The following is a 15,902-nucleotide window of genomic DNA, read 5'->3' on the forward strand; positions in this document are numbered from 1 at the left end:
GAGAATACGTGGTGGTCAATTTGCTTGCAGGATGTTGCCTTTCTTAATGGTGGTGGGGGGGGGGGGGGGAGTGATAAACCGCGAGGGCTCCTCCTCGAAACAATGGCCGAGGGATTCTCGATGGACGTCAACATTGCCTGAGCTGCACGGCTGACCTCAGGGGCCGGTGAGGAATTGCAACGTTAATAAAGACGTGCCCTTTGACTCAATGACGAAGCACTCACTTGTACCGGGAGTAGCAGAGGTGGGAACGTGCAAAGGAATGGGCTCAGGAAATGCATGGTTAAGTTGGACATCGCTTAAAGGAGATACGATGTCCATGCTTCTCATCCGGCCCGCATCAGGACTGAAATGCTAGAAAGCCAAAAATCAGACCAATAACAGCCAAGTGCCATGTGAGACGAGAGTACTGATTGGCTGAGCTGTCGATGACCAAATCTTACCGGCGAGATCCGAACCGGGAAGTCAAACCTGATTGGTAAGGAGACATTGACATTGCTGCCTCCCTAGCCCATCCCTCACTGAGAAAAGGCTGGAGTGAGGACATATCCCTTTGACCCCCAAAGGAAAGGGTCCAGTGCATGCACGTACATGGCCTCAAGCATATCACAGAGATGTGCAGCATGGAAACAGACCCTTCAGTCCAACTTGTCCATGCTGACCAGATATCTCAAATTCATCCTGTCCCATCTGATGGGCCAAGGAGAGGCGGCTGGGGTTTAATTCAGATAAATGTGAGGGGCTGCATTTTTGAAAGGCACATCAAGACTTATACATTTAATGGTAAGGTCCTGGTGAGTGTTGCTGAACAGAGAGACCTTGGGGGGCAGGTACAGAGCTCCCTGAAAGTGGAGTCGCAGGTAGACAGGGCGGTGAGGAAGGTGTTCGGTACGCTCGCCTGTATTGGTCAGTGCGTTGAGTGGAGGGAGTTGGGAGGGTCATGTTGCGGCTGTACACAACATTGGTTAGGGCCACTTTTGGAATACTGTGTTCAATTCTGGTCTCCCTGCTGCAGGAAGGATGTTGTTAAACTGGAAAGGGTTCAGAAAAGATTTACAGGATGTTGGAGGGTTTGAGCTACAGGGAGTGGCTGAATAGGCAGGGTCTATTTTCCTTGGAGCGTCAGAGGCTGAGGGGCACGGATAGGGGTAAATAGCCAAACATGTGTCAGGGCAGCATTAGGCTGGTTGAGAAATCTGCTCACTGCAGATAGACAAAAGGGCAATCTGCCTGCCCTGGTGTGCCAGCCTTTGGCTCATGGTTTCAACTCAGATGGCTCTACACTGGCACAAACATACTGTTAGAGAGGAAAATAAAAGAAAACACCAAAACACGAGAGAACGGATTTGTTTGTCCTGTATTCAGTGGTGAAGCAGGCTCGATGAACCAGCTCTGATCCCCGGTTACCACTTGGCAGACCCTGGCACCTCTAGGTGTGACACCATGGGTAATGGCAGCAGAATGGGTAACCCAAGGAGGGAGGGAAGGGGCAGTGCCAATCGTCAAATGAGAAAATAAGCGGAAACCAGGGTGTTTTTCAAAAAGGGAACAGCGTCGGTCACTGTCACTGAGCAGGAAATCTAATCCCCAAGAGCGAGGGTGGGGAACTCATGTTGGTGGGAGCACCTGGGGGTATGAGGGTTGGTCTGTTTTAACCTCACCCGAGCAGCTGTAGAGGATGTTCACAGAGTCTTGGAGTCATTACAGCATGGAAACATGAACCATTCGGCCCACCTCATCCATGCTGGCTGGGTATCATAAATTAATCTGGTCCCATTTGCCAGCATTTGGCCCATATCCCTCTAAACCCTTCCTATCCATGTATCCGTCCAGATGCCCTGTAAATGTTGTCATTGTACCAGCCTCCACCACTTCCTCTGGCAGCTCATTCCATACACGCACGACCCTCTGTGTGAAAAAGTTGCCCCTCAGGTCCCTTTCCCCGTCTCACCTTAAATGCCCCTCTAGTTTTGGACTCCCCCACCCTGGGGGAAAAGACCTTGCCTATTCGCGTTATACATGGCTCCTCACGATTCTATACAGTCACCCCTCAGCCTCTGTGACTCCAGTGAGAAACGGCCCCCAGCCTTTTCAGCCTCTCCCCTACAGCTCAAACTCTCCAACCCGGGCAACATCCTTTCCTGAAACCTTTCAAGTTTCACAACACCTTTCCAACAGCAGGGAGACCAGGACCGTACGCGATATTCCAAAAGTGGCCTCACCAATGCAAAGTTTCTTGCCAGCAAATGCCAGAGGTCAGCCGAATGTCCCATCCCCCCACCGACCTGAGCCCATGTGTGGTAACAGAGAAAAACGCACTCCACCCTTTGGTGCATCCAGTCTTGACCCAGCACCCAGAGATGGCACTCCTGCCTCGTGCTGGGTCAAAGGGCGCAGAGGAGACAGACCAGAAGGGGGTTAAAGGGGAGGGAATGGCCTCATGTGAATTGGCCTCCAAGATGGCAGGGAGCCCTTGAAGGGTTGAGTCGTTTCCCACTGCGCTGCACTGGTACGATACCACCCACGGCGCGAACGTTCATTGACAATCTGATGCTGGGCCCCTCATAAAAGTTCTTCCAATGGACAAAGCATAATTGTAAATTGACAACTCAGTGCCGATGTTTGAATTTATTCACTTGTGAGACATGGGTGTCGCTTGCTGGACCCAGCATTTATTGCCCTGTTCCCTCCTAATTGCACCCCCCTTGAGAAGGTGGGGGTGGGGGGGGGGGGGTGAGCTACTGCAGTCCCGTGTGCTGTAGGGACCCCCACACGGTGCCCTCAGGGAGGGAGTCCCAGGATTCTGACCCAGCGACGCTGAAGGAACGGCTGATATATTTCCCAAGTCGGGGACGGTGAGGGGCTCGGAGGGTGAGCTTGCAGGAGGCGGGGGTGTGTTCCCATGTACCTGCTGCCCCTTGTCCTTCTGGATGGAAGTGGGTGGTGGGTTTGGAAGGTGCTGCCTGAGGGGCCTCGGTGAGTCGCTGCAGGGCATCTTGTAGACGGTACACACTGCTGTGACTGAGCGTTGGTGGTGGGGGGGGAAGTGGGATGTTTGTGGATGTGGAGCCAACCGAACGGGGGGGGGGGGGGTGGGGGAGGGCTGCGCTGGATGGTGTCAAGCTTCTTGAGTATTGTTGGAGCTGCCCCCATCTGGGGCAAGTGAGGGGGGTATTCCATCACATTCCTGACTTGGCTTTGGGGAGTCAGCGGGGGAGGTGTATGTTTCTGTGTGTGTGACAGAGAGAGAATGAGTGTGTGTGTGAGAGAGAGTGAGAGAGACAGAGAGATCATGAGTGTGTGTGTGTGAGTGTGAGTCGGTGTGTGAGAGAGAGTGTGTGTGTGTGTGAGAGTGTGTGTGTGTATATGTGTGTGAGAGTATGAGTGAGTGTGTGTGTGTGTGTGTGTGTGTGTGTGTGTGTGTGAGAGAGACACACAATGTATCTGGGTGTCTGACACAGGAATCAGGAAGAGATTGTGTCTCCCTCTCACACACACACACACACACACACACACACACACACACTCACTCATACTCTCACACACATATACACACACACACTCTCACACACACAGATGAAAAAAATCCTTCAAAACCTCACAGCTGTTTGAGTGGGAGATGCACTGCAGCCCACACCCCTTCCCCACTCTCCCGGCTGTCCACCGCCAGCTCCCTGTCATTCCCTGGTAAGGAGATGCGGAGGGTGGGGGGCTACAGCCTGTTCGGGTCTAACCTGACCCTCCGACGTTCCCCACATTGACTTAACCCGCATCCTTTGCCCCCGTTTCCTTCCCCGCAGGATGCTGCGCCCTGCCAAGAAACGGGCCAGGAGAATCCTTCGGCCACGTCCCCCGCGGCGACACATCAATTCAGCCTCAACACGGTCAGTGGCAGGCTCTTCCTCAGGGACTGAGCCATGCAGCACATAGACCCCCCGCCACCACTCCTCCCGAGCCTGTAATAACTACAACAAAACAACTCCCCTCCTGGGGAGAGAATATTCCAGTCCCTCCATCCCCAAAAGCAGGCGATCTGTTACCTCCGCAGCTGCTGCATTGCTGTGGCCTCCGGACCTTTCCAGCGCCCAGGTATTGCCCTGGCTCGTTCAAAGCTGGTCACCCCAACCCAGAGAGAGAGGGAGGCAGGAAGAGGAGGGAGGAGGGCTCCCGCATCCTCCCCCAAACCCACAGGCGAGCAGCTGCCCGTCCGCCGATAGCGGCCACCCAGCGGTTATCTCGAAATGCAGAACGGGGCGTGGGACACACACAGACAGGTCCCAGAGCTCCCCCACCCAGCGCCGGGGGCTGGCGACATGTGAGGCAGCAAACCGAGCAGCGGAACAGAAACCGGCAACAGGCTGCAGAGGCTCGGGAGGGGCAAGCACTGTGTGCCTGAGGGGATCCGGCTTCAACTCCAACCCGGGGGGCGGAGGGGGAACCTGTCCCTGTAAGGGAAAGTTTGCATATTCTTCCCCCCGATCTGCTCACGTATCGTCCCACAGCCCAGGGATGTGCCGGTTAGGAAGGTTGGCAGTGCGAAATTACCCATAGTGCCCAGGGATGTGCAGGTTAGGGTGGATTGGCCATGCTAAATTACCCATAGTGCACAGGGATGTGCAGGTTAGGGTGGATTGGCCATGCTAAATTACCCATAGTGCACAGGGATGTGCAGGTTAGGGTGGATTGGCCATGCTAAATTACCCATAGCGCCCAGGGATGTGATGGTTAGGGTGGGTGGCCGTGCTAAATTACCCATAGTGCCCAGGGATGTGCAGGTTAAGGGTCGAGGCCCGAAACGTCAGCTTTTGTGCTCCTGAGATGCTGCTTGGCCTGCTGTGTTCATCCAGCCTCACATTTTGCTATCTTGGAATTCTCCAGCATCTGCAGTTCCCATTATCTCTCAGGTTAGGGTGCGTTGGCCGTGCTAAATTACCCATAGTGCCCAGGGATGTGCAGGTTAGGGTGCGTTGGCCGTGCTAAATTACCCATAGTGCCCAGGGATGTGCAGGTTAGGGTGCGTTGGCCTTGCTAAATTACCCATAGTGCCCAGGGATGTGCGGGTTAGGGTGCGTTGGCCGTGCTAAATTACCCATAGTGCCCAGGGATGTGCAGGTTAGGGTGCGTTGGCCGTGCTAAATTACCCATAGTGCCCAGGGATGTGCAGGTTAGGGTGCGTTGGCCGTGCTAAATTACCCATAGTGCCCAGGGATGTGCGGGTTAGGGTGCGTTGGCCGTGCTAAATTACCCATAGTGCCCAGGGATGTGCAGGTTAGGGTGCGTTGGCCGTGCTAAATTACCCATAGTGCTCAGGGATGTGCAGGTTAGGGTGCGTTGGCCGTGCAAAATTACCCATAGTGCCCAGGGATGTGCAGGTTAGGGTGCGTTGGCCGTGCTAAATTACCCATAGTGCCCAGGGATGTGCGGGTTAGGGTGCGTTGGCTGTGCTAAATTACCCATAGTGCCCAGGGATGTGCGGGTAAGGGTGCGTTGGCCGTGCTAAATTACCCATAGTGCCCAGGGATGTGCGGGTTAGGGTGCGTTGGCCGTGCTAAATTACCCATAGTGCCCAGGGATGTGCGGGTTAGGGTGCGTTGGCCGTGCTAAATTACCCATAGTGCCCAGGGATGTGCGGGTTAGGGTGCGTTGGCCGTGCTAAATTACCCATAGTGCCCAGGGATGTGCGGGTTAGGGTGGATTGGCCGTGCTAAATTACCCATAGTGCCCAGGGATGTGCGGGTTAGGGTGGGTTGGCCGTGCTAAATTACCCATAGTGCCCAGGAATGTGCAGGTTAGGGTGCGTTGGCCGTGCGAAATTATCCATAGTGCCCAGGGATGTGCGGGTTAGGGTGCGTTGGCCGTGCTAAATTACCCATAGTGCCCAGGGATGTGCGGGTTAGGGTGCGTTGGCCGTGCTAAATTACCCATAGTGCCCAGGGATGTGCGGGTTAGGGTGCGTTGGCCGTGCTAAATTACCCATAGTGCCCAGGGATGTGCGGGTTAGGGTGCGTTGGCCGTGATAAATTACCCATAGTGCCCAGGGATGTGCAGGTTAGGGTGCGTTGGCCGTGATAAATTACCCATAGTGCCCAGGGATGTGCGGGTTAGGGTGCGTTGGCCGTGCTAAATTACCCAGAGTGCCCAGGGATGTGCGGGTTAGGGTGCGTTGGCCGTGCTAAATTACCCTTAGTGCCCAGGGATGTGCGGGTTAGGGTGCGTTGGCCGTGCTAAATTACCCATAGTGCCCAGGGATGTGCGGATTAGGGTGCGTTGGCCGTGCTAAATTACCCATAGTGCCCAGGGATGTGCAGGTTAGGGTGCGTTGGCCGTGATAAATTTCCCATAGTGCCCACGATGTGCGGGTTAGGGTGCGTTGGCCGTGCTAAATTACCCATAGTGCCCAGGGATTTGCAGGTTAGGGTGCGTTGGCCGTGCTAAATTACCCATAGTGCCCAGGGATGTGCGGGTTGGGGTGGATTGGCCGTGCTAAATTACCCATAGTGCTCAGGGATGTGCGGGTTAGGGTGGATTGGCCGTGCTAAATTACCCATAGTGCCCAGGGATGTGCGGGTTAGGGTGGATTGGCCGTGCTAAATTACCCATAGTGCTCAGGGATGTGCGGGTTAGGGTGGATTGGCCGTGCTAAATTACCCATAGTGCCCAGGGATGTGCGGGTTAGGGTGGATTGGCCGTGCTAAATTACCCATAGTGCCCAGGGAAGTGCGGGTTAGGGTGGATTGGCCGTGCTAAATTACCCATAGTGCCCAGGGATGTGCAGGTTAGGGTGGATTGGCCGTGCTAAATTACCCATAGTGCCCAGGGATGTGCGGGTTAGGGTGGATTGGCCGTGCTAAATTACCCATAGTGCCCAGGGATGTGCAGGTTAGGGTGGATTGGCCAGGCTAAATTACCCATAGTGCCCAGGGATGTGCGGGTTAGGGTGCGTTGGCCGTGCTAAATTACCCTTAGTGCCCAGGGATGTGCGGGTTAGGGTGCGTTGGCCGTGCTAAATTACCCATAGTGCCCAGGGATGTGCGGGTTAGGGTGCGTTGGCCGTGATAAATTACCCATTGTGCCCAGGGATGTGCGGGTTAGGGTGCGTTGGCCGTGCTAAATTACCCATAGTGCCCAGGGATGTGCAGGTTAGGGTGCGTTGGCCGTGCTAAATTACCCATAGTGCCCAGGGATGTGCGGGTTAGGGTGGATTGGCCGTGCTAAATTACCCATAGTGCTCAGGGATGTGCGGGATAGGGTTGATTGGCCGTGCTAAATTACCCATAGTGCCCAGGGATGTGCGGGTTAGGGTGGATTGGCCGTGCTAAATTACCCATAGTGCTCAGGGATGTGCGGGTTAGGGTGGATTGGCCGTGCTAAATTACCCATAGTGCCCAGGGATGTGCAGGTTAGGGTGGATTGGCCGTGCTAAATTACCCATAGTGCCCAGGGATGTGCGGGTTAGGGTGGATTGGCCGTGCTAAATTACCCATAGTGCCCAGGGATGTGCAGTTTAGGGTGGATTGGCCGTGCTAAATTACCCATAGTGCCCAGGGATGTGCGGGTTAGGGTGAGTTGGCCGTGCTAAATTACCCATAGTGCCCAGGGATGTGCAGGTTAGGGTGAGTTGGCCGTGCTAAATTACCCATAGTGCCCAGGGATGTGCAGGTTAGGGTGAGTTGGCCGTGCTAAATTACCCATAGTGCCCAGGGATGTGCAGGTTAGGGTGGATTGGCCGTGCTAAATTACCCATAGTGCCCAGGGATGTGCAGGTTCGGGTGAGTTGGCCGTGCTAAATTACCCATAGTGCCCAGGGATGTGCAGGTTAGGGTGAGTTGGCCGTGATAAATTACCCATAGTGCCCAGGGATGTGCAGGTTAGGGTGAGTTGGCCGTGATAAATTACCCATAGTGCCCAGGGATGTGCAGGTTAGGGTGAGTTGGCCGTGCTAAATGACCCATAGTGCCCAGGGATGTGCAGGTTAGGGTGAGTTGGCCGTGATAAATTACCCATAGTGCCCAGGGATGTGCAGGTTAGGGTGTGTTGGCCGTGCTAAATTACCCATAGTGCCCAGGGATGTGCGGGTTAGGGTGCGTTGGCCGTGCTAAATTACCCATACTGCCCAGGGATGTGCAGGTTAGGGTGCGTTGGCCTTGCTAAATTACCCATAGTGCCCAGGGATGTGCAGGTTAGGGTGCGTTGGCCGTGATAAATTACCCATAGTGCCCAGGGATGTGCAGGTTAGGGTGCGTTGGCCTTGCTAAATTACCCATAGTGCCTAGGGATGTGCGAGTTAGGGTGCGTTGGCCGTGCTAAATTACCCATAGTGCCCAGGGATGTGCGGGTTAGGGTGCGTTGGCCGTGCTAAATTACCCATAGTGCCCAGGGATGTGCAGGTTAGGGTGAGTTGGCCGTGTTAAATTACCCATAGTGCCCAGGGATGTGCAGGTTAGGGTGAGTTGGCCGTGTTAAATTACCCATAGTGCCCAGGGATGTGCAGGTTAGGGTGCGTTGGCCGTGCTAAATTACCCATAGTGCCCAGGGATGTGCAAGTTAGGGTGAGTTGGCCGTGCTAAATTACCCATAGTGCCCAGGGATGTGCAGGTTAGGGTGAGTTGGCCGTGCTAAATTACCCATAGTGCCCAGGGATGTGCAGGTTAGGGTGAGTTGGCCGTGATAAATTACCCATAGTGCCCAGGGATGTGCAGGTTAGGGTGAGTTGGCCGTGCTAAATTACCCATAGTGCCCAGGGATGTGCAGGTTAGGGTGAGTTGGCCATGATAAATTACCCATAGTGCCCAGGGATGTGCAGGTTAGGGTGCGTTGGCCGTGCTAAATTACCCATAGTGCCCAGGGATGTGCGGGTTAGGGTGCGTTGGCCGTGCTAAATTACCCATACTGCCCAGGGATGTGCAGGTTAGGGTGCGTTGGCCTTGCTAAATTACCCATAGTGCCCAGGGATGTGCAGGTTAGGGTGCGTTGGCCGTGATAAATTACCCATAGTGCCCAGGGATGTGCAGGTTAGGGTGCGTTGGCCTTGCTAAATTACCCATAGTGCCTAGGGATGTGCGAGTTAGGGTGCGTTGGCCGTGCTAAATTACCCATAGTGCCCAGGGATGTGCGGGTTAGGGTGCGTTGGCCGTGCTAAATTACCCATAGTGCCCAGGGATGTGCAGGTTAGGGTGAGTTGGCCGTGTTAAATTACCCATAGTGCCCAGGGATGTGCAGGTTAGGGTGAGTTGGCCGTGTTAAATTACCCATAGTGCCCAGGGATGTGCAGGTTAGGGTGCGTTGGCCGTGCTAAATTACCCATAGTGCCCAGGGATGTGCAAGTTAGGGTGAGTTGGCCGTGTTAAATTACCCATAGTGCCCAGGGATGTGCGGGTAAGGGTGAGTTGGCCGTGATAAATTACCCATAGTGCCCAGGGATGTGCAGGTTAGGGTGAGTTGGCCGTGTTAAATTACCCATAGTGCCCAGGGATGTGCAGGTTAGGGTGAGTTGGCCATGCTAAATTACCCACAGTGCCCAGGGATGTGCGGGTTAGGGTGCGTTGGCCGTGCTAAATTACCCATAGTGCCCAGGGATGTGCGGGTTAGGGTGAGTTGGCCGTGATAAATTACCCATAGTGCCCAGGGATGTGCAGGTTAGGGTGAGTTGGCCGTGATAAATTACCCATAGTGCCCAGGGATGTGCAGGTTAGGGTGAGTTGGCCGTGATAAATTACCCATAGTGCCCAGGGATGTGCAGGTTAGGGTGAGTTGGCCGTGCTAAATTACCCATAGTGCCCAGGGATGTGCAGGTTAGGGTGCGTTGGCCGTGCTAAATTATCCATAGTGCCCAGGGATGTGCGGGTTAGGGTGCGTTGGCCGTGATAAATTACCCATAGTGCCCTGGGATGTGCAGGTTCGGGTGAGTTGGCCGTGTTAAATTACCCATAGTGCCCAGGGATGTGCAGGTTAGGGTGAGTTGGCCGTGTTAAATTACCCATAGTGCCCAGGGATGTGCAGGTTAGGGTGAGTTGGCCGTGTTAAATTACCCATAGTGCCCAGGGATATGCAGGTTAGGGTGAGTTGGCCGTGTTAAATTACCCATAGTGCCCAGGGATGTGCAGGTTAGGGTGAGTTGGCCGTGTTAAATTACCCATAGTGCCCAGGGATGTGCAGGTTAGGGTGAGTTGGCCGTGTTAAATTACCCATAGTGCCCAGGGATGTGCAGGTTAGGGTGAGTTGGCCGTGTTAAATTACCCATAGTGCCCAGGGATGTGCAGGTTAGGGTGAGTTGGCCGTGTTAAATTACCCATAGTGCCCAGGGATGTGCAGGTTAGGGTGAGTTGGCCGTGTTAAATTACCCATAGTGCCCAGGGATGTGCAGGTTAGGGTGAGTTGGCCGTGTTAAATTACCCATAGTGCCCAGGGATGTGCAGGTTAGGGTGAGTTTGCCGTGTTAAATTACCCATAGTGCCCAGGGATGTGCAGGTTAGGGTGAGTTTGCCGTGTTAAATTACCCATAGTGCCCAGGGATGTGCAGGTTAGGGTGAGTTGGCCATGCTAAATTACCCATAGTGCCCAGGGATGTGCAGGTTAGGGTGAGTTGGCCGTGTTAAATTACCCATAGTGCCCAGGGATGTGCAGGTTAGGGTGTACTGGCCATGCTAAATTACCCATAGTGCCCAGGGATGTGCAGGTTAGGGTGAGTTGGCCGTGTTAAATTACCCAATCGGTGTTTTGAAGAATGAGATGCGATACTGTCCGAACGTTCAAATTCTGCCAGGACTTGACAGCAGTGAACGAGGTTATTGCTACCACCCGCATCCTGCCCTTTGCCGTTGACAGTGACTGGGATGGCCATAATCCTGCCCCCACCCTCCCTCTACGTGGTCTGGCCTACATGTGACCCCATACCACAACCCCCCCGACCCCGACCCACAGCTATTCAGTTGCACAAGGGGTCCTGGAAGGAGTGTGCGTTGGTGAGAGGAAGAAACTGAGAGAATCGGAGCTCAGTGTTGGCCAATCGGCCCTTCCAGCCTGCTCCTCCCACCCTCGGATCCGATCGTGGGCTGATCACCGAACTCAGTACCTATCCCCGCACCCCCACAACCTCCTCATCCCCTCCCATTCCCTGCTTTCTCCCAAGAATTACACCCAACTCCTTCCCAAAGAGATTGAGCATCTCGGTCACGGCCGCTTTCCAGCCTTAGCGAATTTCTCCCAGGCTTGCCTGGTTCTCCCAGGAAAGACATCGTTGACTCTCCTACACAGGGAAGAGGTTGTTTCACTCGAGAGGGGTGCTATACAAATGCAGGGGCTGTGCTGAGCTGGCCTGAAGACTCTGCGAAAGGCGCGGGGGAATGGGCGAGGGGTGGTCTGTAATCACGCACTGACCATGCCCACACTTCGGGCCTGCAAGCATTCTCTGAATAAAGCGCTACATTTCACCAAAAGGAGCGAATTACTCTGCAATTCTCATACACAACTTCCTTTTGTCAGTAAATGCTTCCTGACAAGAGATTCTTATCCGAACGAGTTCCTGTTTCCTCCCAACACATTACTTTCCGCTGGTCCTTCCTGTCCTGCCATCTCTTTCCACCTTTCTCTTCCTCCTCCCCAGGGGACGAGCAATCAGATCACTGTGAGTTATGGCGAATATTTGAGAGAGCATCGGAGCACAGGAGCAGGAATGTCTCACTGCAAGTGGACAGGATGAGACTGCACTCTGGAGTGTTGTGTGTTGGCGGTTTTTGGGGGTCTCCATATCCGAGGGGAGGGGGCTTTGGTGATGGATTGGAGTGCGGCGAAGATTTCCTCAGACTGATTCCTGGGATGGCACAGACTGATGTAAGAGGAGAGACTGGATCAGCAGGCTCATGTCGGACTGAAACCGTCAACCCTGCTTTCTCTCTCTCTCTCCACAAATACAGGCCGACCTGCTGAGTTTCTCCAGCATTAGAGTCATACAGCACGGAAACAGGCCCTTCGGCCCACTTCATCCATGATGCCCAGATATCCTAGATTAATCTAGTCCCATCTGCCAGCATTTGGCCCCTATCCCTCGAAACCCTTCCTATCCATGTCCCCATCCAGATGCCTTTTAAATGCTGTCTCTGTACCAGCCTCCACCCCTTCCTCTGGAGGCTCATTCCATACACACACCACCCTCTGTGTGAAAAAGTTGCCCCTCAGGTCCCTTTTAAATCTTTCCCTTCTCACCTTAACCCCTCTGGTTTTGGACTCCACTACCCTGGGGAGAAAGACCTTGGCTATTCACCCTATCCATGCCCCTCATTATTTCATCAACCTCGATAAGGGTCACCCCCTGAACCTCCGACGCTCCAGGGAAAACAGCCCCAGCCTATTGAGCTTCTCCCTATAATTCAAACCCTCCGGTAACGTCCTTGTAAATCTTTTCTGAACCCTTTCACGTTTAACAACATCCTTCCTGTAGCAGGGAGACCGGAATTGAACGCAGTATTCCAAAAGTGGCCCTAACCAATGTCCTGTACAGCCGCAACATGACCCTCCCAACTCCCACTACTCAACGCACTGACCAATAAAGGCGAGCGTACCGAACACCTCCCTCACCGCCCTGTCTACCTGCAACTCCACTTTCAGGGATCTCTGTACCTGCCCCCCCCAAGGTCCCTCTGTTCAGCAACACTCCCCAGGACCTTCCCATGAACTGGTTTGTCTTCCCACAATGTAACACCTCACAGTTATCCGAGTTAAACTCCACTCCTAATTGGACAACACTATGACGCAAAACAAATTTAAGATAAAAACCCACAGAAACTTGAAAAGAAACACCAGGAATGAGCTCCTTCAGTCTCATAATCCTCCCGGGGTTGAGGGAATACGGAGTGAGATTTCTGTAAATCCCTGCTGTAATTCTAACGCCAACCCGCCCCCGCCTTGGATCTGACCCTCAGGTTGAGTCCACAGGCCGCGGTGAGGGGCTGGGTTCATGGGAGACCCATGGAGCGCGGGAATGGGGAACGGCACCTTGCTCTTGGGCCAGAGGCCATGCCGGGGAGTTGAGGGTGCCCTAAACGGCTGCCCTCACCCATCTGATGGGAGCAATATCTGACCATCAAAGCGCCGAGCCGCGACTGAACCGATGCTTTTACCGTTGGCAGGCGGGCACTTCTGGTGAGGCTGGCATCGGCTCTGCTCATCACGAGTCACCCTCGGACTGAGTGCCCACCTCGGCAGATTGAGCGGGCACATGGCGGGCATGGGATGGTTATGGCACTCACCCCCCCCCCCCCACCCCGGGGCAGATCTCCCGAGTAGGCGTGGACCTCGACCGGGGGGTAGAGGAGGTGTCTATGAACCTGGCCCAAACGAACCCCTCACATCAGACTGGGAAGGACAACCTTTTACACCCAAAGGGAAGTTTCAAATATTCGCTCCAGGCTCAAAAGGCAATTAAAACCATCATCGATTCTCCACAACCTCTGCCCCTGTCCCTGGGAGTGTCTGAATGTGGTTGGTGGGGGGGGGGGGGAACAGTGTAGAGAGAGCTTTACCCTGTATCTAACCCCGTGCTGTCCCTGTCCTGGGTGGTGTTTGATGGGGCACAGTGTAGAGGGAGTTTTACACTGTATCTAACCCCGTGCTGTCCCTGTCCTGGGGGGTGTTTGATGGGGCACAGTGTAGAGAGAGTTTTACCCTGTATCTAACCCCGTGCTGTCCCTGATGGGGGGACAGTGTAGAGGGAGCTTTACCCTGCATCTAACCCCGTGCTGTCCCTGTCCCTGGGGGGTGTCTGATGCGGGGGGAGGGGAAACAGCGAACAGAGAGGCTGACTTTCAGTTTATAAGAGTCGAGCGATCATTTGTACAGTTCAGGGCCAGTACATCTCAGGATGCGGGTTCCATCTGAATTTCCTCTTCCAATGTGAGTTCCTGGCTTCAACCGAACTAACAGCTTGCGAGAAATGAAGTGTGGGGGCTGGGGATCGCACAGAACATCGGGCCGTACAGCGCAGGAACAGGCCTTCGGCCCACCAGGCCCGTTCTGACCGCGATTCCAAGCTGCTCCCATCCGCCAGCACACAGTCTGTATCCCCCCAATCCCTGTCTGTTAATGGAAATGCCCCTCAGTCGTCGCTATGGTATCTGCCTCTCCCACCTCCCCCGCCAGTGTTCCAGGTACCACCCACCCTCTGTGTGCAAAAAAGCTTGCCTCACTCATCTTTAAACTCTCCCCTCTCACCTTGAACCTAAGCCCCCCCCCTTGCTATTTGACATTTCCATCCTGAGAAAAAGATTCCAACTCTCCACCCTGTCCCAGCCTCTCATGATTTTACGGGTTTCTTTCAGGTCGTCCCTCGCTCTTTCCTCACAGCTACTACGCTCCAATTCAGGCAACATCCTGATACACCTCTGCTGTCCCCTCTCCAAAGCTTCCACAGCCTACCGAGAGCACAGTGACCAGAAAGGCTCATAATACTCCGAAAGTGGCCTGGCTGGAATTTCAAGCGGCTCACGGCGACGGCTGGCCGGGCAGTGGGGGCAAGTTGGGAGGGAATGCAAAACAGAGGCAGGCAGATGTTTCCACAAACAAACAGCAGATCAGGTCGACTTCGGGCCTACGTTTCGCTTATGTCCTTACTCCCGGCTACACAGAGGCACGCATCTCCCATTCACTGCCTCCCCCCAGCAACTGCTGCTGCCTCAGAGCAAGGCGGAAACAAAGGAGACATTTTACACGCTGGAAGTCAAAGAGACACAAAAACCCCCCAGAACTCTACGAAGTCCGCAGATAAATATTCCACGGTTATATTCCTGGGCCATCCTTACCTCTGCCTCCCTGGCTGGGGACAGGCTCAGGAAACTGAGCTGTCCTTTGAGCAGAGGGTGGGGATTTCTGTTGAGTTTTGCTTTTGTCCCCGTAACCTCAGGCTTTTTTAAAAAAATCGTGCATGCCCCGCGATATTTGTAAGACCAAAGTGTTCAGCCGTCGCCATCAGCTGTCAATAGCAACCCCCCCCCCCGACTTCCTCCTCCATACCCCCGCCAACAACAACTCCACCCTTGTCCTTAAACCAGCCTAGCCCTCCATGTGACTCCAGGCGCGAGTGGAAGAGGGACCAGACTTCACGATCCGCGGCGAAGAATTCCGCACATTCGCTCCCCTCGGGAGAGGAGAGACTCCAACCTCATCTCTGTCTTACTCTGAGATTACACCCTCTGATGCTAGACTCTCCCACAAGGGGAAACAACGCTGTCCTCATCTCCCCACCCCCTTCCCCCCATCAAAGAATCTTTCAGTTCTCAGTAAGATTGCCTCTGATTCCTCTGAATGGGTACAGCGGCCCGAACTCCGTGCCCGCCTGGAATGGCGACGCCCCTGGCTTCAATCCTGGCACTGGCTCAGTACAGTGTGGATTCTCCGTCGTTCTGGTTTGTTTGGAGTCGGGTCTCCTCTCCAAGGGCCATACCCTTCGATCTACCAATGCCCCTCTTTCCAAGATCCAGGAAACCAGCGCCCCTGAGCAAGGTGGGAATATTTCAGGCCTTCAAGAGGAGATTGGACCCTTGGCTAGAGTGCAAGGGACTTTTTATTTCCCTCCCCCCCCAACATTGGCGATATGGAGGTCTGGGGTGGGAGGGAAGAGGTTTTGGGATCGGTGTGTAAGGAGGAGTCCAATAGAGGGTTGTGAATAAAATGGCCTTTTGCCAGTGGCACGGGCCTAGAGCGGGTATTCCGAGCACGGGGCAGTTTGCAGCTCAGTTTGGCCTGTGCCATCACTGCTCAATGTGAAACGGAGCCTGGACCATCCCCTCCCCACATTCACCATGCCCCCGCCCGACTGTTTCTTTCAAATAGTGAGGAAGAGACTCCCTAAAGGCAGCACTTTGTGACTGTCACTTCAACAGGAGGGTGCAGAGAAATTCATCATTTGTATG

The 15,902-nt window shown here is 54.3% G+C and overlaps 1 protein-coding gene across 5 annotated transcripts in view; it reads right to left on the reverse strand.

Annotated features, from left to right (window-relative positions):
- add2 (adducin 2 (beta)) overlaps window positions 1-15,902 on the reverse strand; it is a 71,690-nt gene that overhangs the window by 41,379 nt on the left and 14,409 nt on the right. Inside the window, exon 1 of one of the 5 annotated variants that reach the window (XM_048522959.2) lies at window positions 4,041-4,182. The exons of 2 other annotated variants lie outside the window; for them this stretch is intronic. The gene's annotated coding sequence lies outside the window, so the exon portion shown is untranslated. Of the gene's footprint in view, window positions 1-4,040; window positions 4,184-15,902 lie in introns of those variants that run through there. 2 more of the 5 variants (XM_048522957.2, XM_048522961.2) reach the window with 2 other exon arrangements.

This window comes from Stegostoma tigrinum, chromosome 40 (assembly GCF_030684315.1).
Source record: "Stegostoma tigrinum isolate sSteTig4 chromosome 40, sSteTig4.hap1, whole genome shotgun sequence".
NCBI lineage: Eukaryota > Metazoa > Chordata > Chondrichthyes > Orectolobiformes > Stegostomatidae > Stegostoma > Stegostoma tigrinum.